Source organism: Heterocephalus glaber, unplaced genomic scaffold (genome assembly GCF_053883595.1).
Source record: "Heterocephalus glaber isolate CG9 unplaced genomic scaffold, H.glaber_assembly_v1.0 deba00001662, whole genome shotgun sequence".
NCBI classification, from domain to species: Eukaryota; Metazoa; Chordata; class Mammalia; order Rodentia; family Bathyergidae; genus Heterocephalus; species Heterocephalus glaber.
In genome coordinates, this window is record NW_028258403.1 from 11,121,044 (window position 1) to 11,129,068 (window position 8,025).

The 8,025-nt window shown below is 35.9% G+C and overlaps 1 long non-coding RNA gene across 1 annotated transcript; it reads left to right on the forward strand.

Moving 5' to 3' along the window:
- Positions 1 to 968: 968 nt before the first annotated feature.
- Positions 969 to 5,713, forward strand: LOC147822340 (uncharacterized). The gene is made up of 3 exons (XR_015445811.1): positions 969 to 1,052; positions 4,524 to 4,650; positions 5,531 to 5,713. It is a non-coding gene; the product is annotated as an uncharacterized LOC147822340 (long non-coding RNA).
- The last annotated feature ends 2,312 nt before the right edge of the window (positions 5,714 to 8,025 follow it).

Sequence of the window (8,025 nt, forward strand, 5' to 3'; positions counted from 1 at the left end):
TTTGAAAGTTTCTATCGTGAAAGGATGTTGAGTTTTGTCAAATGTTTTTTTCTACCTCAATTAAAGGCGTATGTCTTTATCCTTAATTTTATTAGTATGGTGTCTAATATTTATAGATTGTATACTTTTAACCATCCTTGCATCACTGGGTAAATCTCACTTTATGAAGGTGTATAATCCTTTTAATATGTTGCTGAACTTGTTTGCAAGTGTTCTGTTAAGTATTTTTGCACCTATATTTATCATGGATATTGCTGTCTAATTTTCTTTTTCTGTAGTGTTCTTGTCTAAGAGGTTTGGTATCAGGGTAATGCTGGCCTCATAAAATAAATCTGCAAATATTTCCTCTTTAAGCTTTTGTAAAAATTTGAGAAGGACTGGTATTAGTTTTTTAAATGTTTCATAGAATTTAGCAATGAAGCCATGATGTTCTTGGCCTTTATTTAATAGGAATGAATTGGGATAGGCCTACAGCCTCAATCTGCTGGAATGGAACTGGTATCTGAGTCTGCAGAGGCTGGCCTGGAGCCTATCTTCAGTGCCTTAGTCCACGGGGACAAGTGGGTCATCAGAGCCTACTAGGGTGGAACTAGATCCTAGATCCACTGAAGACTAGGATTTCAGAAACCAGTCTAAAGCCTGAGACCAGCCTGGTGCTAGGGCAGCTATGGAGCTTGGGTCCACAGAAGCTGGTCTCAATTCTGAGATCATAAGTGCTTGTCCACTAGGTAGAGTTGCAAGGGTTGGATGGAATTTAAAACTACTCAGGTTAGTCTGGCAGGTCTATCCACTGGGACTGTCCTGGAGTCTGAGTCTATGTAAGCCATCATAGTATTGCTAGGGTCCACTGGGACAGGACTGGATACAGTGTCTGCTGGAGAATTATATTATAAATAATGTTATTATTATGAATATATATTAATGATTTACATGCCTCATTTTGCCAATATTATTGTATTTGATTCTATAGGTTAGAAAATATCAAGATGGATTCTGAATACATCAGAGTAGGAAAGAATACCAGCCTGATTTTAGCTTTGGAGTTCAATAAGGTAATTAGAGAAATTTTTAGTGTTTAATTTAGTATTTAGTATATAACAGCATTTCAAATATTGATATTTTTAGACTATTAAATGGAAGCATGTTGTTGTTGCATACTGTTACAATTGTGATGCACCATAAAAGCATCAAGTATTTGTAGTTGTCAATGTTGTCCAGAGAAACAGGATATCTATCATCTGTCTATCTGTCTCTCTGTCTATCTCTGTATCTATCTATCTCCAGTAGTGTACCAATTAATATTAATTGCCAGATTGACTGGATTAAGAAACACCTAGAAAGCTGAGTGGACCATGTTGGTACTATACTTATCAATGAATTAATCCACTGATATTCATAACTAAATGTGTGGTTAAGAGGTAGAGATCCTCTTCCAAATGGAGAAGTGGGGTTTTGGGGACTTGCCTTTGGAGGGTATATCTCTCACTGGCTCTTTTTCCTGGTACTATGCTTCCCAATCACCATGTATTAAGCAGCTTTGCTCCAAGATGTGTGCCATGATGTTTATCCTTTGGAACCAGGAAACCATGAACTGAAACTTCTGAAATTATGAGCTAAAATAAACCTTTCCTCCTTTAAGTTGATAACTGTCAAGGACTTTTTTCCATAAACAGCAAATCAGACCAGTAAAGAAACTTGGTATCAGAGAAATTATGTAATTGTTGTGATGATAGCTGAGCATATCATTCAATAACTTTTGGAACTGGCTTGTGAAAGTATTTTGGAAAGTTTTGGAGATTTGAGCTAGAGAAGCCCTAGAATGCTTTAAGCAGAATTTAATAGATGATTCTGGTCAGGGATCACAAAACCAGAATTCTAATAAGAAAGTAGAGAGTGAAAGTCAAGCTCATGATGTTTCAGATACAAACAAAAATTCTACTGAGAACTGGATTAGAGACCATGTATATTACACATTAGCAAAATAATCATCTACATTTTGCCCATGTACTGAGACTTTTGTGGGAGAAAAAGTTTCTACAACTGTCTGATTGATCTAATACAAGAAATTTCAGAGCAGCCCAATGTTCTGTGGCACAAGTACTGCTGGCTGCTTGTAGACAGATTTTCAGTGAGACTTAGGATCAAAAAGCAGAGCAGAAAGATTTGAAAATTTAAATTATGATCCCAAAAGAATCACGCAGAAAGTTGTGGCCAAAGAAAGTATGGTTTCTAAGAGATTAGCACCATTAAAAATTTAAAAAAAAAAAATACTTTGAACCATTACAATATGTCTTGAAGGCATCTTAGGAATCAGCAAGATCCCCACCCATAGCAGCCCCAGGGGTGCAAAAGTATAAATCATTCATTTGAGAAGAGAACCTACAATTCCCCTGCTTGAGAAGAGCCACTTAGGAAATTATATCTCTGGGATTTCACTATTCTCAGCTATTCAAGCACTCAGAGGCCAAGGCAGCCATATTTCAAGGGGAGCTGACTACTGTACATGCTGGTAGCAGACCTTGACATTATCCAGATGATGCTGTTTTTTCAGGTACACAGAACACAAGAGTAGTGAGGTCACGTGGACTTCTACCCACATTTTAAAGGAAGTCCTAAGAGGCCAGAAAATGTGATGCTGAGAGGGGGATTCAGGGAGATGCATTATATTAGAGATCTCAGATAATTGAAGAGGCCAGAAATATGGAATGTCTGCTCCAAAAAGCTGCAAACTATGAGCAAAGACAGCCTAACTTCAGGGGCTGCAATTAGCAAGGGCAAAACCCTTTGTAATTCAACTCACTACCATGTGATAGAGATGCAGGACGTAGAGCTAATGTTTGGCCTGGTGGGTATGGGACTTGCTTTTGTCTTATTTTTTTCTATCTTGCTATTCTTCCAGTTTGGAATGGGCATGTTTACCCTTGGGATTATGTAACCTATTTAAAAAAATTGTTAGGAGGGTTCACAACTAAGAGTTTTCCTTGAGTCTCAGAGGAGACTTTGTACTTGACTTTTGAGCAATGCTGGAAGTGTTCACATTTTGTGGAAGGGATCGTTACATTTTTTATTATATATGAGGTAGTTACATCATTTTAGAATTATGAACTTGCTGTGTTTATTTGAAGATCAATATGGTTTCAGAAGACATGATTAGGTGTCATGTTGACAAGGGGTAGGTTTGTGGCAGTTAATTATCAACTTGTGTGAATTAAGAGACTTCTGGAGAAGTGTTGAATCACAGGAGTTCTATACTCTTCAGTGGATTCATGCATTTGTATTTATAGCTGAATGTACTATTAGGGACTGGGACCCAATTGGAGGAGGTAGGTATCTGAGGGCATGCTTTTTGGAGGGTATATCTCTTGCTGGTGCTCTTTCCCTGTGTTATACTTTCTGTCTACTGTGAAGTAAGCAGTTTTATTCCACAACACCCTTCCACCATGATGTTTCTGCCTTGGAGTCAGTCAATCCTGAATTAAAACTAATAAAACTGTGAGCTAAAATATAAACCTCTTCTCCTTTGAGTTGCAAGTGACATATTTCTTCCCAGAAATGAGAAAACTGAGTGATACAAATAGATACATAGATAAATAGAATTAATGAAGTTTTATATATATCATCTCAAAATAAGATTCATGATAAGGAATTGGCTCACAATATGCTATCCGTAAGCTAGTAACACAGAAAAGCTGGTGGTATGACTGCCTGTCCTAATCCAAAGGCCTGTGAACCAGCAAAGTCAATTGTATAAATGCCTTATATGGGAAGGAGAAGACAGATGTTCATCTTAGTGAGGCAAATACTGCCACTTCAAACTTTCTTCATGTTTTTGCTCTATTGATATCTTCATCATATTGAATGACGTTCACCCATATTTTAGAGAGCATTTTTTTTTACTATTTCCTCCAAGTTAAATACTAATCTTTTCATGAACTATTCCCAAAGACATACCAAGAAATAATGTTTACCAGATATTGGGGCACCTGTTGCCCAGTCAAGTTGACATATATTTCTATAATGTATTTCTGTGAGATATGTCATGGACAGTGGTTCTTAAGACATTGAAATAATTAGATGAGGTTTTGTTACATTATGTAGATAAATGCTAAAGTCACAAAATTATGCATATTGGGCTTTGGCCAGAGAAAATCTCATCTTTTTCATGGTTTATGGCTAGATGTATCCCCAAAGCCTCATGCAGTCATAGGCTTTTGAAAGGTGATTGGATTATGGGGACATGATAGCTGATACTGATAAGAGGTGGCATGGAATTGGAAGAGGCAAGGTACTGTGGATATGACCTTGAGGATTGTATCTCCCTTCCTGGATACTCCCCTGACACTCTCTCCTTCTGGGTTGCCATGAAGAGAGCAGCTTTTCCTCTGTTATGCCCCTCTGCCATGTGATGCTGCCTTGGACCAGCAGACTATGGACTGAAAATGTGAGCCAAAATAAACTTCTCCTTTTAGTTGTGTATGTGAGAGAGCATCAAGAAAAGTAACTAAGATACCTTCCTTTTTCAGATAAAGAAGTAAATTTGCACAAGGCTGTACAACAAACTATAAAAATCAACTTCTTATTCATCTGGCTGTACTTTTGTCCAGGTCTTTATTCTACCACCAGGGAAGTCTCTGAACAATGAGTAAGGAGGTAAGTCAAATGTCTGATTTGAAGGTTGTTGTCCCCTATAATGTTCAAAGATCCTTGATTTCAAAAGGGGATTCAATGGATAAGAGTTCCTATTAGAGTAAAAATGCTGACCAGAATAGCCATAGCCTGTGGATGAGAGGCTATGATAGGGAGAAAATACAAACCCCATCATCATCTTTTTAATCTTGTAAGAAGTTTTAATTTTTCATGTTCTACCTGCAGTGTTCAAGGGTGCAAAATGAACACTGCTATAACAAAGCATCATATTTCATTTATTTCTCCTATAAATAAACCACATAAAAGCTATCAGAGCAAGGTCAATGATTTCTCCTATAAAGTCCTTTGGCAGAAACTGTAACTTATCTCCTGAGAAGCTTCTAGAAGATAAGTTTTCATTTATGACTTTTAAAGTTTATTTTGCAGAAAACACTTAATGATAAATTACTCCAGCTTTGCCTCCACTTTAAAAAGCTTACCAAAGACTGTAGCAAAATGTTGACCAACACAGCATCCTGTAGCTGTTTTAAAGTATGCTACTTGTAACAAATTTAAATGAAAAAAGAGGAATAATTATTAATAAATCATTTAAAATGATCATTCCTATATTCTCTTGAACCACAAATATTTGAAAAATAAAAATTTTAAAGATATTTTGTTACATAAACTTCTTATCGATCACTTTTATTTGGCAAATGTCCTTTGTTAACTATCTATTAGAAGTATAGGATTACAGTACTCTGTGTGTGCTCTTTTTAACATAGCTAGTTTTTAAAATTTTTTTTATCTTGGATTTAATTTGCTCTCTCCTCACTTTCATTAAATGCTCTTATTCCTTCACTTGCAAACACAATTATGATTAATTTTGTATGTTTTTCCTCAGAAGGTTCTTATTGGGATCCTCTCACTTCAGACTTCCTAGAGATGAAGTATCAAGTTGTCCTTTGACGAATCATATATGATTCAAGATACAAACATCTGTTGCAAGGTTTTTAACTTTGTGATGCTGGCTTGACTGTACTTCAGTGTTTTAATTATTATAAATTTACAACAGATTTTGAAATCTGTAAGGCAAGTTTCTTCTCACAATTCTTCTTTTATTTATGTTTTTCTTGGGATATTTGCTCATGTGTTATTCCAGGAACATCATAGATGTATTTTAAGTTTGTATTGTAATTCAGTTCAGTTTGTATTTGAACTGCAGTTAGCATATGTATTAATTTAAGGGGAATCAATATTCAGTGAGTATTGAGTCTTAGTGGGGAAAAAAAGGATTCTACAACATAAACGCCCACTCACTTACATCTTTTCCTTTCTAATACTTTCTAGTTTGCTTTTGTTTTCATAAAAATTCTGTGCTTTTTTGTTAATACTTAGCTAACATTTTCTTAGAACATCAATATTAATAATTTTGTTACCTCCAAGTATGTTTTTGTCGTTTTCCAAAACTTACGGTATTTATTTTTCTCTTTCTTGATTTCTTCTTCTACCCTTCTTTCTCTTTTTCACTCTCCTTTCTTTTTTGGTTTGTTTCACAGAATTTCAGGAAAAAATGGAAATGGTGATGGCATGTGCTATGGTTTGGACGTAGTTTGTCCCCCAAACATCTGTGAGCAGAAAGCTTGGTCCCCAGTGTGGTGGTGAGATGCTGGAAGCTTTAAGAGTCAGAGCCTAGTGGAAGGAAATTAAGTTCTGAGGTCTTCACCTTCTTTAATGGATTAATGCTGTCTCAAGACAGTAGGTTGTTATTAGCAAGGCTATCATATGCTTGGTCCTTTTCACGTGGCGGTTTCCCTTTGTAATTCTTTGCTATGTTTTGATGCAGCTAAACATCTAGGATGCTGGAGCCATACTCTTTGGATCCTGTAGCCACCAGAATCTCAAGGCAAATAAGCCTCTTTTCTGGCCATCTCCTTTTAAAATTCACTTTCATAGGAATGCTCCATTAAGTATAAGTCTAACAAATGGTTGGTTATAAATAGAAACTCTTGATCATATTGGTAAGTTATTCCAGGTCAGAAGAAATGTTTTCAACAGTGAAAATTGTTCTTTCTGATTTACTAGTACAGAGATATAATGATCTCTTTCTGTTGAATTGTTCCACTAACCAACATGCAGTGTCTTTTTTTGCCTCTTTTGATCAGTTTTGGTTTGCAATTCACTTTGCCTAAAAATGTGATATCTGCTCCTGATTGTTTTGGGCCTCCTGTTTCATACAATATTGTTTTCCATCCTTTTTAGTCTATGAAGATCTTTTTGGGTTAAATGAGTTTCTTGTATGCAGGTTACTGTTGAATTCTTTCTTGACCCATTCTGCTAATGCCTTTTGATTGAGGAATTGAGACTATCCACATAGTTATGACTGATAGGTATTGCCTTATTCCTGTCATCATATTATTTTCCTCCTGCTGCTTTCCTTTCTTTACCTTCCACTGAATCGCTTGCCCTTCCTCATGCATTCATTGTAATGGACCTTTTGGCATTGTTGGCTTCATTGTCACTTTCTTGGAAATCCTTGAGAATTTGGGGGCTATTGGTTTGGTGGTCATGAATTTTTATAGGTGCTCTTTATCATGGAAATGTCTTATTTCTCCATCAATTTTGAAAGACAGTTTTACAAGATACATCAGTCACAGGTGGAAGTTTTTTTTTTTCTTTTAGAACTTGAAATACTTCTCTCCAAGCTCTGGTTCTTATGGGTTTTCTTTTATTAATTGATTCATTGCTTTTCCTTAATGCTTTTACCATTCTGTTCTCATGTTGATTTCTGATATTTAAATTATGTTGTGTTGAGGAGTGTTTTGTTGTTGTTGTTGTTTTCATCATGGTTATTTAGAGTTCTGTGTGCCTCATTCATCTGTGTTAACTTCTTTTTCCATGTTTCGAAAGTTCTGTGCTACGACTTCTGTAAATAGTTTTTGTATACCCTTTGTGCTGTCTTCTGGTTTTTCACTAATTCCAATTACTGTAGTCTTTTTAATCTTCTTTGCATCATCTAGTGGCTGGTGGGTCCATTTTTTATGGTCTCTTGTTGTTTTGAAGGTACCTCTCAGTAACTGATCGCCAACTATAGCCCTCTATTCTAGATCTGACACTGTCTTCATATTGGTCACTTCTGCTGCTTACTCATTCAACCATATTTTTAATCTCCTGAGTTTCTGTTTAGAACTTCTTTATGGACTCCAATTCATTTCTACGCTGGCCATTCATGTTTTGCATCTCTTTCTTTAGTTTTGCTATATTTTTAATTAGTGTCTTCTGTAGACTCGGTGATCATTTGTTTCATTATGGTCATTGTCTGTTTAGTTGTATTTTCTTTGAATTCACCAAGCACCTTATTGATCTGTTTTGTAACCTCCACTGTTATACTTTCAGATA